Source organism: Ovis canadensis, chromosome 7 (genome assembly GCF_042477335.2).
Source record: "Ovis canadensis isolate MfBH-ARS-UI-01 breed Bighorn chromosome 7, ARS-UI_OviCan_v2, whole genome shotgun sequence".
Classification (NCBI taxonomy): Eukaryota; Metazoa; Chordata; class Mammalia; order Artiodactyla; family Bovidae; genus Ovis; species Ovis canadensis.
In genome coordinates, this window is record NC_091251.1 from 70,545,029 (window position 1) to 70,562,898 (window position 17,870).

A 17,870-nucleotide genomic window follows, 5' to 3' on the forward strand; every position below is an offset into this window, starting at 1 on the left:
TTGGGGAAAAAAAGAAGTCCTCACTCTGCATGTTACATGTTGCTTGAATGTGCTTAGCTTTCATGCATAAGAGAGTTGAAGTCCCCTTCTAATGATTTTTTTAAAAAATTGACATTGCTGATTCCTTCAACTCTGGCAAAAACAGGTAGCAACTCCAAAGATATTTACTTATCTTCCTCAGTCGAGGGTTGATAAAAGTTTGATAATTCGAAGCCATGGTGACCCCTTTCCTTATCTGCTTCTGTTCTTCTGAACTCTTGATTCCTACAGAAAAAGCCATCCTGGGGAAGCCAGCCTCTAGGGAGCTCCCTTTTGTTTTTCCAAGATTAACCAGTTCTGCCCTGGGAGTAGCAACAGGCAACTCTTCCAGGAGAAACTCTTCTGGGCTTTTGGTATGTTTCCAAGGACTGTTTTTTGCTCCCTCTGTTCTTCACTGGTAGTGAAGCTGCTTCCCTGCAACTCCTTCCTCCTTTTCTGATGAGATGCTACTTCTGATCTACCTTGAGCAGCTTCCGGTAGTGGTAAGTGGCCAAGAGTGTTTTTCCGGGAGTTGATCTCAGATTTTCAAGAATGTCCCCTAGAGACCCAGTTTGTTTTCTATGTAATTACTAGAGCTTTCAGAATAGTCTGGCTTTTCTCATTGTTCTCACTGCTATGGTCACGGAATGGGTACCTGTTTGATCTTGCTGCGCTGCTGGGCAATCTCCCCTTTGTGAAGAGAGGCTTAGGTCAAGGCTGAGGTGAGTCTGGGGAGCACTGAAAGGTTGCTGGGACCAAGAGGGAGTTAGCTCTGCCTCGTTTGGTGCTTTTTGTTTCTCTTTTCCGGGTTACTGTTTTGTTTTTATTTTCTGTGTGTTGAAGTTTAGCAAACAGTCTTTATTATTCTCCTCTCATTAAAAAATAATTTTGGGGGGAAGTTAGTTGGATTTGGAAAATCGGACATTTTCTTTTTTTCCTTTGAAGTTCAAATGTTGATTCTGTTAGCATCATCTATTACATGGCTAGTGGAGAAACATCAGTGCAGCATTTTTTCTTGGTTTCTGGATACTTGTCACTTCCTTTGACCACAGTTGATTTTAGTTTTTTTTTTTTTTTTTTCTCCCAGAGGGCTCATAACTGATGCACCTATTCAAGGTATTGTTCATTTTATGATCAATTCTTCCTTTGGACATAAACAGTTTGTCACTAAACTCTCCCTTTAAGGCATAAGGGGTAGATATGTTTCTAGTACTGAGATTTCTATGAACAGAGAAATGGATTCTTCTAGTTGTTTTGTTGATAGACATGAGAGAGTCTCATATCCCTAGTTAACAATGAGTTGTTTTGAAAAAAAAAAAAAGATGAGTGAGAAACATTAAATAGGGGCTGAAAACTTATCAGAAAGGAGATGAGATATGGGATCGTGTATGGGATTACCAACACCTGTGTTCCAGACCAGCCAACCTTACCTGTGTTGTCCCCTGCCTGCCTTTACAGCAGAATGTAAATTCAGAGGGTTTTGAGACCTAGAATTTTGAGACCTATATTTGTCTGTTTTGTGTTTTTATATCATTTCATCATCATGATGTATCTTTAAAAAATGAGGAGCCAAGTGATTTTTTTGTGTCATTGGAGGATTTTTTTGTGCTCAGAAGGATTTTGTTTTTTTCTTATATGATACATTAGAAATTTTCATTTAGTAGGAAAAAGAAACTTAACCTGTTGTTTCAAATAAACTGCTACTGTCCTTGAAATAAAACTTCTTAATGTGTGTATACTAGATGCTTGCACAGCATGTACAGGAATCAGATGCTAGTATTTGCTTTCAGGATTTCTCAAGAGATGTCAGGGAAAACACTGTAACCTCAAAATGCTCCACGCTTGTAGTGCATGCCTCAAGTCTTACTTCTTGGCAATATTGACAAATAAAATTCTAATTAAATGTTAAATATAAACATTAAATATTGATCATTGTAGTTCTGGAAATGGTCCTTCCTTAATTTGAGGCTACCTTTTTCTTTTCTCTCCTATTCTTCACTCAGTGTTAGTTTGCTGAGCACCTGCCTACCCTGCACCAGCCTCAGTGCTGGATGCCCTGAAGAAGAGGGTGTAGGAGGAAAGCTACAGCGTTCTGTTTCCATATATCTTTCTGTGAACCTTCTTTTGAGGTTGGGTGTTCCCTTGGACCTTGTCCTCGTCCTCTCACTGACTCATCCTCACCCGCTGGCCTCTCCTCACTTCTCTTCATTATTTTTCTTTCTGAATGAGATCATTCATCCCCTATGACTTCAGTGCTTCCTTATATGTTGATGATTCCAAGTCTACAAATTGGTCTCTTCTCTTTTGTGCTGAGGCTATTTTCAGTGATCAAGAGGCATTTCAAGCCTAGTGTGCTCAAAGTGAACTTAACTATTGTCACACCTCAATTTCTGCTTCGGCTCCTCTACCTTCTCCTTTCACTGCTCTATTTGTCATTTTCATTAATTATCCTCTCTTGTCCTGAGCCAAAAACTCAGAAGTCATCCCAGATTCTTTCTTGCTTTGTGCCCCAGCATGTGGACCATTTTTAACATTTGTCAGTTTCAACTACAGACACATTTCTAGAATCCAGCTCCGTTACCTGTTGTCATTATCCCCCCATCTTTTTCCATTCCTGTTCTTGGCTGTGAGAGTAAAACCTTCCTAAAAACTCTGTCAGCTTGCACTCACATAGAGGCACACGAGGAAGCAATGACAGTGGAGAAGGGAGCCTAGATTCTAAGCATACCTTTCTGCAGAGAGAACACTTCTGCCTCCCCAATACCTGGGGATCTATCAAGATCTTGACTGTAACAATGTCCTGTGTCACTTCATCTATAAAATGGGAGAACAATAGTTCCTACCCATAACATTTTGGTAAGGATTAAATGAGAGGTTACATTTAACATGTGCTTAGCATGAGGCTAGGTACTTAGTGGATGGGAGTGATGATGCTGACAATGATGACTTCTTTCAGACTCCATCTCTTACCTATCTTGCCAGCCCCATACACACCACACTCCTCCATGCTCCTTGTAATTTGGTTCCATGACTGTCACTGCTCCCTTTCACAATACTTGGTCTTTCCACTTGCTGTTCTTTTAGCTTGTACTTACCTTGCTTTATTGAGCAAACTCAGGACTTGACTGGGAATTACCATGTGTGAGATCGTAGCTGACTCTGCAAAGCAGGCTTGGTGACCCCCTTCCCTCTGTCTCCGTGGTTCTCAGTCCCTTCCTCTGACACAGACCTGCAATATTGAAGTTTCTATGTTTATGATCTCATCTACCCCAGACTCCTGGCTTTTGAAGAAATGATCCTTGCATCCCTCTACCCAGCCCAAGTTTGATGTAGAACAGGTGTCTGATAAGTGCTTGATGACTGAATGTCAGTAGAGATGCTCTCAGATTTGATAGGAGGTTTTCTACATATATAGAGTTAAGGATATATTTAAGAAAAATTAAAGTAATAGCTTTCCTTTATTGAGTGTTTAACTTTGTATTAGGAGGCACTATGCTAATTTTTTTTTTTTTTACAGGCATGACCTCAGTTTGTTAAATGATCCCATTAGTTAGCTGATTGTCTCTGTTTACAGATGAGAAAACCAGGGCTTAGAATGGAGGGGAACTTGCTGGAAGGAGAGAGCTAACAGGATCAAACCCGGTCCTCTGGCTCCAGGCTAATGGAGAAGGGGAAAGAAGAAGCCGAGGGAGGCATGTTTGATAGAGAAAGGGCAGGATGAGGAAAAGGGTTTTGAAAGTGCACAAGAGAGGCAGTGAGAGCAGATGAGGAAAGGATGAGAAAGGAAAGAGAAAAGGAAACTGTTGGAAAATAAGCAGGACATAAACAAGAGGAAAAAGGAAGCAGGGTTCCCACCACTTTAGTATTCTGTGGCTGGGTAACAGCTGCATGCCTAACAGAATATAAACAGACTTCAGTGCCAACATAATAACTCACAACACCATCAATCTGATATATATTATATGGGAAATAAAATACTTTATTGTTGAGGCATGGTAATTCGATATAATTGGTAGGCAGCTTATACATTTGTCTGTGCTAACCATCACTTTGACAAACACAGACTGGCTTAAATTTTTTTTCTTTTATTTTTGCCCAGTATCTTCTTTCTGCAAGCCCTATGGGTGCTGGCAGTTGTCACACCAAATATGATGATAACATTATCTATACCTCCTACTCTCACTTCATAGTCAAAACTGCACACATGTAGGACTGAGGCTTGGGCTTATTCTTTACTTTATCCATCATTGATCTAACCTCCGAAGGCTGAGATTTCCCTTTTGGACCAAAAATATCCCTTCCCTGGAGTCTCAGAGCTGTGCTCCCTCCCCCACCCCATCCCTTAGAGGCCTGGAGCAGGGGGAATATTCTTGGGCTGATAGACAGTGTTGCCAGTGTATATGATTGCAAGGTCACCATGTCCAGAGGTGGGGGGACTTGCTGAAGCTTTGCTTTTGAGCTTCTGGGAACCTAGGGCCAGAGGGAGAATAGGGGCAGGGGCAGGACCAGAGAAGGTGGACAGCAGAGGAGGAAAGAAGGAGCTAACTCCCTAATCCTGCCATCCCTCTTCCCATCCTTAGGCCCCACTATTGCTCAAGCAGAGGGGTTCTTCCACTCACCTAGCCTCAGCCCACCTCCCCTCTCTCTTGGTGGATTAGTCTTCAGAAAGGAGGTGGGTTGGGTTGGAAGGCATGTGCCTTAGTGAGAAAGTGAAAGAGAAGGAAACAGGGAAAGGAAACTGAGAGAGTGAAAGCAGAGAAAAGGGGAGGGAGTAGGAGGAGAGAAGACAGATGGGGAGGAAGGGAGGAGGGGGAGGGATCACATTTTTATGGAGTGAGCTGTATATTCTCACAACAGCCCTGGGAGGAAGGCATTATTTCTTCTGTTTTACAGATTCGGAGAGTGAGTCTTAGGAAGGGTAAGTGACCTGGTCAGAGTGACACTAGATAGAAAGTGGCTGAGCTGAGATTGGGGTCTGCTCTCCAGAAAGTCTTTCTTGTTCAGGACAGTGCCTCCCAAGAGGGAGAGGAGGCAGAGCTGGGGAGAGAGGGAGGCAAGAGCAGAATGGAGACAGGAGAACAGACTGGTGGGGGGGGGGCTAGAGACCTCACAGGGGTGAGGGCTGAGTTGGGCTCCTTGAAGCTCTCTGGGGTCTTGTTGCTGAGTTCTGAGAACTGGAGAGGATGCACTGCTCAAAGGATGTAGAGGATCCTCCTTGGGCACACCCCTGTTCCTCCCTTGACCCTGAGATGAAGCCAGGCTGAGGGTGCTCCCTGGCAGCACTCTGGCGAGAAGGGAGAGCTGCCAGGAATGTGCTTGCCCTACTTTCCTGGCTTCAGCTGCTCCTCCTGTCCCTTCTCCAACTGCTCCACCCCTTCCTTTCCCCTTTCTTTTCTAGTCTCCTCTGATTCCTTTGTCTTGCTGTCCCCCTCCCTCATATTTTCATTCTCCCTTCCTACTGGTTTTATTCCCTCAATTTATCGCTATGGCCCTGGATCCCCACTGTAAATACATTTTCTCTTTAAAGTCTCATTACCCAGTTGCAGTTACCTCCTTTGCTGCAGAATGTCTTACAGGAGTTACTCTTACTGTCCTCATTTTATCCTAATGTTTATTTAGACATTTTGACAGAGGACATTCAGAGGATTGCCTTCAAGATAGCTATATAATGAGCTCCCTTTTCCCAACGACCTGTCCAGGTGGGTTCTGAGGCTTAGACAGCTTACTTGCCCTGGATTCTGTAATGCTGGTGGAAAAAGCAGGAATCCAAGGTCAGTTTCTTTGACTGTAAAAGACAAGCTTGCAGCCACCACATCCTGCTGCCCCTTGAGCAGATCAGCCGGCCCTGCCCTTGGTGGCCTGTTGGTGAGTTTATTATGGCCAGGGTGGGTCATTTGTCCTGTATTCTTTAGATCATAAGTCAACAGCATACCAAAAACAGATCTGCATTTCTGGGGCAGAGTAATATAGCTCAGGAGACAGATGATCTAGACGGATGAACCACAATTTATTAATTGAAAATGTACAGTGGAACTGTCAGGAGGACCAGAATGTTCACTTCAGCATGCGTGGCTAGTGTATTCCTTCCCTGTAGGCAGACTTCTGTGGGAAAGCAAGTTGTCATCAGCAGGTTGCTTGGTGATTGTGGAATTGGAGCAAGGGGAATTAACTGTAATAACCTGATTGTTGAATGGCCTCTGATCTTTAAAGAGAAACTCCATTTTAATCCTTTACTTAAAGTGTTGAGTCGCCTGCACCCTAGTGTACCCATTTTAATTGTAAAGTAGGGACCTCTATGAGGAATCATAATATGACCAGTATGCCCCCTTATGCAGACAGCTGCTTGAGTAGCATTTCCAACTTGGATATCTTTTTATGGTCCTTAATCTCAAGGTATCTGAAATCAACTTCTTATTTTCCCTAAACAAACTGGAGTTTTCTTTTGACTTTGCCATTTTTTTTCTTTCTATTAGAAGAATTACATTCTGTGACCAAGATTCAAAACCTGAACTGGAAATTTAAAAAAAAAATCAAATTCTTCATGCAAGCATCACTCTCAATCTTTTCCAAAAGAGTACTCACATAAATGAATATAGGTAAAGTACCTAGCTATTATTTGGGTTATATTTCTCTCTCTTCCAACTTTCCCCAGACTTGTCTTTCTTATAAAAATCCAGCAAGACTTTGACACACGAAAACCAACATCTTAACCCCTTGCACGAGATGAAGGCAAGGGTAAGGTAAAACCCATTCAGTGACTTACCTTCTTTCATTTCTCCTGCTTTGGGGTGATTTCAAAAAAGGAACAATGTTTTTATGTAGATAATGTTTGCTTCAGCACTTGTAAATGGTTGAATTTCAAAATCGTAAACTATATTTTATTTTAGCAAATCCTTCTTTATCACCTTTTTTTTTTTTCCCCCTCAGTCTATTTCCTTAGACCCTCACGGATCTGAAAGTTCAATAGAAGATGGCTTTTTCTTTTCTCTAACATCAGTCAATGTCAGCTGGGGTATTTTGGTGAATTGATAAATATAAGACAATAAAAGAACTAAAATTTACTTCCTCAAATTTACACTATAATCTAAAATATTACTATGAATACTCCATTAGATATATCTGGGTTGTTGTTATTATAAAGAAACGATTGGATTGGAGGAAATGTGGACTTGAATTCTTAATTTTTGTTATAACCACATGTTTTAGAGAGTAAAAACACTTGGATAAGATCATTAATAAGGAACAATTTTCACAAACATCAGAGAAATGTTTAATTCATACAACAGTGATTATATTATCACTCTGCATTAAATATGAAATAGAGCATATTTTCTACAAAGGCAAAAATGACTAAATTTAAAAAAGATTTATTCATTATATTAAAAATAAAAAGTTTTAAAGATATTTTGGAAGGTGTTATTAGAGAAATTAAAAGCATTGAAATAATTGTAAGGCTTAAAAGGTAATTTTAGAAATGATATGGTTTTGCTTTATGCTTAATTGGGGATTTTAAAATGCAAAGTGCTTGTAGGAAGATCTAAAATAAGAGATAGAAGGGGTTACATGGATATTTTCTCTTTAGTTACCTTTGTATTGCACAAATATATATTATGTTCATCCTGTGTACTGGCTATCTGTTGGTGCTAATCCCTCAAAGCAATCTAGCAAACCAAGGAGAAAGGAAGAAAATGTTGGCCAGTGGCCAGTACTCCTAATAACTTCCTGAGAGATTAAATTTCTTCTTGCCTGCATTCTCATTGGCACCTGTCAGGGTGGAGAGTCCCTTTTGCCATCCTGCTTAAAGAACTGTTCTTCCTTTTACCTGCTCGAGGGACTCGGAGCTCATGAAAACAGAATATGTTAACTTAGTCTCCAGAGAGTTTTCAAGCCCTAACAAGTTGACTTAGAACTTTCTGATGAGCCTTAAAACCCATTGGCCAGATGGGGCCATCAGATCGAGGTGGTGTTGTCACTGAATCCATTCATCTTTTCCCATGTCCACATTTTGTATCTGTTGTGAAATTTTGTTGGAACAAAAATAGCTCCTCATGGATAAATACCCACTTTTGTCCGTGTTTTTCTCACAGAAAGTCTTTTCCTCAAAAAAAAAAAAATCCTTTTTGTGCATCTTCTTTTAGAGTCAGGGTGCTTCCTCTTGCCCTTCTCCCAGAGATTTGCAAATTTCCTTCTCCTTTCTCATGCTACTCAGTTTGCCTGCAACGCTCTTCCTATTGCTAACCAAATACTTCTCATTCTTTGAGGTTCTTCCTAGACTGGAGGTGGGGTTGCACAGGAGAATAGCGACCAGCCAGAGAGAGAGAGGCCAAGAAAGCCACAAAGGTTCCCAGTTTGGGAGGATCTAAAACTTTTTTGAACTTGCAGTTGGGGTCTAGGAAGAGAGAGTTGCTAAAAGGGAAATGCCTTTAGTATCAGGAAGCTCTTCATTCCTCATAGAAACTGAGAAATTAATTCTTTCATTTAGCAGACATTTATTGAGCACTGCCGCATGCCAGTCATGCATTTAATATGGAAGATACAACTATGGTCCAGACAGATCAGTTCTCTGCCCCACTGGAGTTTGTAGACTAAGGAGAAAACAGCTGATGTGATAGGCAAATAAATTCTAGAATTATAGGGGTTCTGAGATGGTAAGTTCTTGATTCTATGGGAGCATATAGGAAGTGGTCTTATCTCTGATTTGGGGGGCCAGGGGAGAGCTCCTAGAGGAAGTGCTAGGAGTGCAGTTTGAGTTGATATTGAAAAGATAGGTACAAATTAGTCAGGTAAAAGGATTGACCGTGGGTATTAGATTATGACTGACAGAGGAGACAACATGAATCATGGCCTTCAAATGGAAAAAGCTGAGCTGAGTATTTCTGTAGTATAGACATGAGGGGGTGCGAGGAGGAATGGGGACTGTAAGGAGAGTGATGAGAGATCAGAGTAGAAAGACTAACAGGGTCCAGGTTGCAGAGGGGCCACGGAATCATGTGGAATTTGATCTTTTAATTTTTTTAAGGCCAATAGGAGGTGATTAAAAGGTTTTAAGTTGGGGTGTGACATAATGCTGTTTAACTTTTATCAATATCACTCTGGCTTCAGTGAGGACCTGAGTCTATGGGTGGTCAGGGCTGGAACAGGGAAACCTATTAATGAAGGAAGGCAGGGAAAAGCAGTAACTGGTCAGCAGACCTGTCCTGGAGGCGTCTGCTGCCTAGGGTTGGGGAACAGTGAGGGGAGGGGAGGATTGTTTTAGGCAGCCTCGTAGCAGTTCATAGAAGGCATGGGAAGAGGAAAAGAAGAGTTATTGGTGGGTCATATTGGAGGACCTCTCTTGGCTTCTTACAGCACCCAGCAGTAGTAACCCCATCTTCATGTTGGATTCATCAATATTAGTGAGTTGTCCCTGGAAAAGCAGTGGGTCTTAGAAAGTGTTGATGGCCCTACATGTCAGGGACACCTTGCAGTGGGTGTTATTCCCTCAGCAGTGCTGAGGCTATGGCTTTTCCTGGCTGTAGTGGATGGGAACTTGTAAATCTAGGTGCACAGCAGGGAGAAATGCTGATGGTTCAGGCTTTTTAGATTCTAGAAATTGATAGTGGAGAAATAGGTGTTGATGAAATTCCTTTGCATCCTCCTTTCTTGTAACTGCTAAGCCATAAGCCTTGCTCTTCCTCTTTTCTGGTCTTTAGATGAGTGACCAGCTTCTTCTTTCGTTGGTGTTTAATGCATCCTGCCACACCACATCTTTGAGCAGAACAAGTCATTCTCTTGCTAACCTAGGGAATATGAATTCAGAAGCTCTCCTTACTGTCATGTGTTTGCAGAGGTGTCTGAGTTCATGTCCATGGTCTACTGGGTTGACGTTGTTTACCCTTTATTTATTCATTCTAAATCCTTAATGGAGTTTGCCATATGAAAGAAATGAGACCACATATAGGGGAAAAAATGAAACATTATTCTGCCCCCTATTTATTTCTAAATTATTTTTTCTTTCAATTTTATTGAGAAGTAATTGACATACAGTGCTGTGTAAGTTTAAGGTGTATAGCATAAGACTGGACCTACATCATGAAATGATGACCACAATAAGTTTAATGAACATCCATAATTTCATATCGATAAATTATTTTTGTTGTGGTGAGAACTCATAGGATTTACCCTCTTAACGACTTTTGTAGGTAACATACACTACTGTTATATTGATCATGGTTGCACTTTACATGCTTAGTACTTATCTTCTAACTGGAAGTTTGTATATTTTAATCACCTTCATCCAACTCCCTCTCTTTCCACCCCTTGTCTCTGGTAATAACAAATCTGATCTCTTTTTCTATGAGATTGTTGTTTGTTTTTTGAGGTATAATTAACCTATAACACTTTAGTAGTTCCTGGTGCGCAACACAATGATTCAGTATTTCTTATCATCACCATAATAAGTCTAGTTACCATCTATCACCATGCAGAAATATTATTTACTATATGCCCCACACAGTACATCTCATTCTCGTGATTCATTTGTTTAGTCACTGGAAGTTTATACTTCTTAATCTCCCTGTTTCACTCATTCTCCCTCCCTCTGTCTCCCCATCCCTGCAACCACCTGTTTGTTCTCTGTATATGTGTTTCTGTTTTGTTATATTTATCCATTTGTTTTGTTTTTTAGATTCCACATATGAGTGAAACCATACAGTATTTGTCTTTCTGTTCTTTCACTTAGCATAATACCCTCTAGGTCCATCTATGTTGACATCTATGTTCTCCATCAAAATTGACAAAATTTCATTTTATTTTATGGCTGAATAGTATTTAATTGTTTATATACACCACACCTTTATCCATTCATCTATCAGTGGGTACTTAAGTTGCTTCCATATCTTGGCTATTTTAAATACTACTGTGATGCACATGGGGGTGCTTAATGTCTTTTTGAGTTAGTATTTTTATTTGGAAAAATGTCCAAAAGTGAAAAAATACCCCAAAGTGAAAAAATACCCCAAAGTGAAATTGCTGGATCTTATGGTAGATATACTTTTACTTTTTTGAGGAATCTCCATATTGTTTTTCATAGTGAAAGTGCATAAGAAAACTCTCTTTCTCTGCATCCTTGCCAACACTTTCTATGTGTCGTCATTTTGATAATAGCCATCTGACATGTGTGAAGTGGTATCTCATTGTAGTTTTTAAAAAATTTAGTTGATTTGTAATGTAATTTTTACAGTACAGCAAAGTCCAGTTTTATATATATATGTGTGTGTATATATATATATTTACACACACATATACACATTCTTATATTCTTTTCTGTTATGGTTTATCACAGGATATTGAGTATAGTTCTCTATATGCCTGCCAATGCAGGAGACATAAGAAATGTGGGTTTGATCTCTGAGTTGGGAAGATTCCCTGGAGGAGGGCATCACAACCCACTCTAGTATTCTTGCCTGGAGAATCCCGTGGACAGAGGAGCCTGACAGGCTACAGTCCATGGAGTCACAAAGAGTTGGACATGACAAGTGACTTAGCCGGCACACATACTGTAGGATCTTGTTTATCCATTGTGTATATAATAGCTTGCATCTGCTGACTTCAAATTCCCAATCCATCTCTCTTCAACTCCCTTCCCCACTGGCAACCACAAGCTTGATTTTTATGTCTGTGAGTCTGTTTCTTAGTTAAGTTCATTCGTATCATATTTTAGATTCCACATATACATGGTATCATGTTATTTGCCTTTCTCTTTCTAATTTAGTTAGTATGATACTCTCTGGATCCAGCCATTCTTTTTTATGACTGAGTAGCATTCCAGTGTGTGTGTGTGTGTGTGTGTAGTGCATCTTCTTTATCCATTTGTTTTTCAGTGAACATAGGTTATTTCCCTATGTCTTGGCTATTTTCTATGTTCTTGGCAATGAACATTGGGGTGCATCTCATTGCAGTTTTGATTTGTATTACTCTGCTGATTAGTGATGTTGAGCATCTTTCTTATGTATCCATTTGCCATCCATATGTATTTTTTTGGAAAAATGTCTCTTTGGGTCTTCTGATTATTTTTTAGTGGGGTTGGGGTTTTTTTTTTTTTGATGTTGAGTTGTATGAGTTGTATATTTTGGATGTTAACTCCTTATCAGATGTATCATTTGCAAATATCTTCCCAAATGCAGTAGGTGGCCTTTTAGTTTTGTTGATAGTTTCCTTCACTGTGCAAGTTTTTTAGTTTGATGTAGTCCCATTTTTCTCATGTTTTCCTTGCTTACTTCATACATATACTTTTATATATTATGTAGCACATATACATTGGAGAAGGCAATGGCAACCCACTCCAGTGTTCTTGCCTGGAGAATCCCAGGGATGGCGGAGCCTTGTGGGCTGCCATCTATGGGGTCGCACAGACTCGGACACTATTGAAGTGACTTAGCAGCAGCAGCAGCAGCGCATATATACACACACATACATGTATACCACACACATATATTTTTTCAGATTCTTTCCCCTTATAGGTAGGTTATTACATAATATTGAGTATAGTTCCTTGTGCTATACAGTAGGTTCTTGTTGGCTACCTGTTTTATACAGAGTGTGTATATGTTGGAGAAGGAAATGGCACTCAACTTCAATATTCTTGTCTGGAGAATCCCATGGACTGAGGAGCCTGGTCCACGGGGTCGCAAAGAGTCGGACACTACTGAGCATGTGTGTCTGTTAATCCCACCTCCTAATATATCTGTTTTGCTACCCCCTCTCCCATTTGTCAATCATAAGTTTGTTTGCTCTCTTTGTGAGCCTCTTTCTTTTTGGAAATAAGATCATTTGTGTCTTTTAAAATTTTAGGTTCTATGTGGAAATAATGTTTGTATGATTGTTGTCTTTGGCTTACTTTACTTAGTACCTGGTAATCTTTAGGTACTTCCATGTTGCTGCATATGGGCATTATTTCATTCTTTCTTATGGCTGAGTAATATTCCTTACACACACACGTGCACATCACGTCTTTATTCATTCATCTGTCAATATGCATTTGGTTTGCTTTCATGTCTTGACTATTGTAAATAGTGCTGCAGTGAACATTGGGTGCATGTATCTTTTTGAATTATGTCCAGGAGTTGGATTGCAGGATCATAGGGTAGCTCTATTTTTAGCTCTTAGATGAACCTCTATACTGTTCTCCATAGTGGAGAGGGTTCCTTTTTCTCTACATCCTCTCTAGCATTTATTACTGATAGACCTTTTGATGATGGTTATTTTGACTACTGTGAGGTGATACCTCATTGTAGTTTTCATTGGCATTTCTTTTATAGTTAGCAATGTTGAGCAGCTTTTCATTTGCCTTTTTGGTCATATGTATGTCTTCTTTGGAGAAATATCTATCTAGATCTTTTGCTTATTGGGTTTTTGTTTTTGTGATATTGAGTTGCATGAACTGTTTGTATATTTTGGAGCTTGACCCTTTGTTGGTCGCATCATTTGCAAATATTGTCTCCCATTCTGTAGGTTGTCTTTTCACATTGTTGATGGTTTCCTTTGCTGGGCAAAACCTTTTAAGTTTAATTAGGTTTGACTTGTTTATTTTTGTTTTTATTTCCATTACTCTGGAAGAGGGGATCCAAAAAGATATTTCTGTGTCTTACATTTAGGTCTTTAATCCATTTTGAATTTATTTTTGTGTATGGTGTTAGGGAATGTTCTAATTTCATTCTTTTATATGTAGGTGTTCAGTTTTACCATCACCACTTATTGAAGAGAATGCTTTTTTCCCACTGTATTCTTGCCTCCTTTGCCATAGATTAATTGACCATGGATGAGTAGGTTTATTTCTGGGCTTTCTGTCCTGTTTCATGAATCTTCAGTTCCATTTTTGTGCCAGTACCATACTGTTCTAATGATTGTAGTTTTGTACAATAGGCTGGAGTCAGGGAGCCTGATTCCTTCAGCTGTTTTTCTTTCTCAAGACTGTTTTTGCTATTTGATGTCTTTTGTGTTTCCATACAAATTAAAATTTTTTTCTAGTTCTATGAAAAATGCCATTGGTAATTTGATAGGGGTTGAATTAAATGTGTAGGTTGCCTTGGATAGTATTGCCATTTTGACATTATTGATTCTTCCAAACCAAGAACATGTTATATCTTTTGATCTATTTGTGTCTTCTTTGATTTCTTTCATCAGCATCTAATAGTTTTTGGAATACAGGTATTTTGCCTCCTCAGCTAGGTTTATTTCCAAGTATTTTATAGTGGTAAATGAGATTGTTTTCTTAATTTTTTTTCTGATCTTTCATTATTAGTGTATAGGAGTGAAGCTGATTTCTGTGTTTTAAATTTTTATCCTGAAACTTTACCAGATTCATTGAGTTCTAGTAGCTTTCTAGTAACATCTTTAGGATTTTCTATGTATAGTGTTGCATCATCTGCAAACAGTGACAGTTTACTTCTTCTTTTCCAATTTGGATTTGTTTTATTTCTTCTCAAATTGTTGTGGCTAGAACTTTCAAAACAATATTGTATAAAAGTGATGAAGATTAGACATCTTTGTCTTATTCCTGATCTTAGAGGAAATGCTTTCAGTTTTTCACCATTGAGTGTGATATTAGCTGTGGATTTGTCGTATATGGCCTTTATTATGTTGAGGTAGTTTCCCTATGCCCATTTTATGGAAGATTTCCTTTCCATTTTATAGAAGTTTTTCTTTTTTCTTTTAATGGGTGTTTAATTTTGGGTGTTTAATTTTGTTGAAAACTTTTTATGCATCTATTTAGATCATATGATTTTTATTCTTCAACTTGTTAATGTGGTGTATCACACACTGATTTTGCAGATATTAAAAAATCTTTGCATCACTGTGATAAATCCTACTTTATCATGGTATATGATCCTTCTAATGCATTGTTGGATTTGGTTTGTTAGTATTGAGGATTCTTATGTCTGTGTTGATCATTGATATTGACGTGTAATTTTCTCTTTTTTGTGATATTTTATTTGGTTTCATAATCAGGGTGATGGGGGCCCCATAGAATGAGTTTGGGAGTGTTCTTTCCTCTGCAGTTTTTGAAATAGTTTCAGAAGGATAGGTGTTAGCTAATCTGTAAGTGTATAATAGAACTCACCTGTGAAATGATCTGGTCCTGCCTTTTGTTTGGGAGTTTTTTTAAATTACAGGTTCAATTTCAGTACATATAATTGGTCTGTTCATAATTTCTGTTTCTTCCTGACTCAATCTTAGTTGATTGTACCTTTCTAAGAATTTGTCCATTTCTTCTAGGTTGTCCATTTCATTGGTGTATAGTTATTCATAGTAGTCTCTGATACTTTGAATTTATGTGCTGTCAGTTGTAATTTCTTTTTCATTTCTGATTTTATTGATTTGAATCCTCTCCTTTTTTTTTTCTTAATGAGTCTGTAAAGGTTTATCAATTATTTATCTTTTTAAAGAATAATCTCTAGTTTCTCTAATCTTTTCTATTGTTTTCTCTGTCTCTATATCATTTATTTTCAATCTGATCTTTATGATTTCTTTCCTTCCACTAACTTTGGGTTTTGTTTGTTCTTTTTCTAGTTGCTTTAGTGTAAGGTTAGGTTGTTATTTTTAATTTTTCTTGTTTCCTGAGCTAAGCTTGTATCACTATTAACTTCCCTTTTAGAACTACTTTAGCTATGTCCCACAGGTTTTGGATTATGGTATTTTCATTTTTATGTTTCTAGGTATATTTTAATTTCCTCTTTGATTTCTTCAGTGAACCATTGGTTGTTTGTAGCATATTGTTTAGCTTCTATGTGTTTGTGGTTTTTGCCGTTTTTTCTTGTAATTTACTTCTAGTCCCAGAGCACTGTGGTTGGAAAAGATGCTTGGTATGACTTCAGTTTTCTTAAATTTACCAAGATTTCCTTTGTTGTCCAGCATGTGATCTATTCTGGAGAATGTTCCATATGCACTTGAAAAGAAGATATATTCTTCTGATTTTGGATGGAATGCTCTATAAATGTCAATTAAATTTATCTGTTCTAATGTGTCATTTAAAGCCTGTGTTTCCTTATTGATTTTCTGTCTGGATGATGTTTCTGTTGATGTAAGTGCAATGCTAAAGTCCTCCACTATGGTACTACTGTCAGTTTTCCTTTTATATCTGTTAACATTTGCTGAATATATTGAGGTGCTCCTGTGTTGGGTGCATATATAATTGTTATATCTTCTTCTGTTGATCCCTTGACTATTATGTAATGTCCTTTTTTGTGTCTTATAACAGTCTTTATTTTAATGTCTATTTTGTCTGACAAGAGTACTGCTACTCTAGCTTTCCTTTGATTTCCATTTGCATAGAATACCTTTTTCTATCCCCTCACTTTGAGTCTGTGTGTGTCCCTAGATCTGAAGTGGGTCTCTTACAGACAACACATATACGGATCTTGTTTTTGTATTCATTCAGCCAGCCTATGTCTTTTGGTTGGAGCATTTAATCTATTTACATTTGAGATAATTATTGATATATATGTTCTTATTGCTATTTTAAAGTTGTTTTTGATTTTGTAGGACTTTTAAAAATTCCTTTTCTCTTTTGTTTACTTCTCTTGTGATTTGATAACTATCTTTAGTGTTATGTTTGGATTCTTTTTCTTTTCTGTGTGTTTATCTATTATAGATTTTTTGTTTGTGGTTACCATGAAGTTTTGATGTAGCAGTCTATATGTATACATGATTGTTTTAAGTTGCTGGTTTCTTAACTTAAAATGCATTTCAAATAGCCTGCATTTGTACTTTACTCTTCTCACAATTACTGTTTTGACATCATATTTGTGTGTAGATGGTTTCCTACTTTTACTATATGTTTACATTTATTAGTGAGCTTTACCATTTTGTAATTTTCTTGTTTCTAATTGTGGCCTTTTCTTTTATGCTTGAAGAATTGCTTTAGCATTTGTGGTAACACTTGTTTGGTGGTGCTGAATTCTTTTAGCTTTTGCTTGTCTATAAAGCTTTTGATTTCTCCATCAATTCTGAATGAGAGTCACGCTGAGCAAACTATTCTTGATTTTAGGTTTTTCCCTTTCTTTACTTTGAACATATCAAGCCACTCCCTTCTGGCCTGTACTGCTGCTGCTGGTCAGTTGCTTCAGTCGTGTCTGACTCTGTGCAACCCCATAGACGGCAGCCTACCAGGCTCGCCATCCCTGGGATTCTCCAGGTAAGAACACTGGAGTGGGTTGCCATTTCCTTCTCCACTGCATGAAAGTGAAGTTGCTCAGTTGTGTCTGACTCTTCACGACCCCATGGACTGCAGCCTACCAGGCTCCTCCAACTATGGGATTTACCAGGCAAGAGTACTGGAGTGGGGTGTCATTTCTGGCCTGTACAGTTTCTGCTAAAAAATCAAGTGATAGTCTTATGGGGATTCCCTTGTTTATTATTTGTTGCTTTTTCTTTCTTGCTTTTAATATTTTCTCTGTCCCTAGTTTTTGTCAGTTTGATTACTATGTGTCTAGGCATGTTCCTCCTTCATTTAATTCTATTTGGGACCATCTGCACTTCCTGGACTTGGGTGACTCTGGAAGGAATCACACTTGACACTTAAATAAAAGGCAGGTGTTGGAGCATCACCTCTGTAATATTCAAATTTACAGAGTTTTGGATATATTAGAAAATTTGGCTCCATTTTAATCCCAAATTGAATTTCATACTTGTTCTTACTTTAAGTTGTTCCATATATCTGCTATAATACAAATAGGTAATTTTTATATAGAATTGTCTCTCTTAAAATTTTTAATTGAAATAGAATTGATTTACAATGGTGTGTTTGTTTCAGGTGTACAACAAATTGACTTGGGTCTCTCTCTCTATATATGTACATATATATGTATATGTAT

The 17,870-nt window shown here is 38.4% G+C and overlaps 1 protein-coding gene across 6 annotated transcripts in view; it reads left to right on the top strand.

Annotated features, from left to right (window-relative positions):
• Positions 1–503: 503 nt before the first annotated feature.
• Positions 504–17,870, top strand: part of ATP8B4 (ATPase phospholipid transporting 8B4 (putative)) — a 293,676-nt gene continuing 276,309 nt past the window's right edge. For 2 of the 6 annotated variants that reach the window (XM_069596528.1, XM_069596532.1), the window contains exon 1: positions 508–740. The gene's annotated coding sequence lies outside the window, so the exon portion shown is untranslated. Of the gene's footprint in view, positions 741–1,105; positions 1,135–4,803; positions 4,937–6,491; positions 6,615–17,870 lie in introns of those variants that run through there. The other 4 variants (XM_069596530.1, XM_069596533.1, XM_069596531.1 and 1 more) reach the window with 3 other exon arrangements.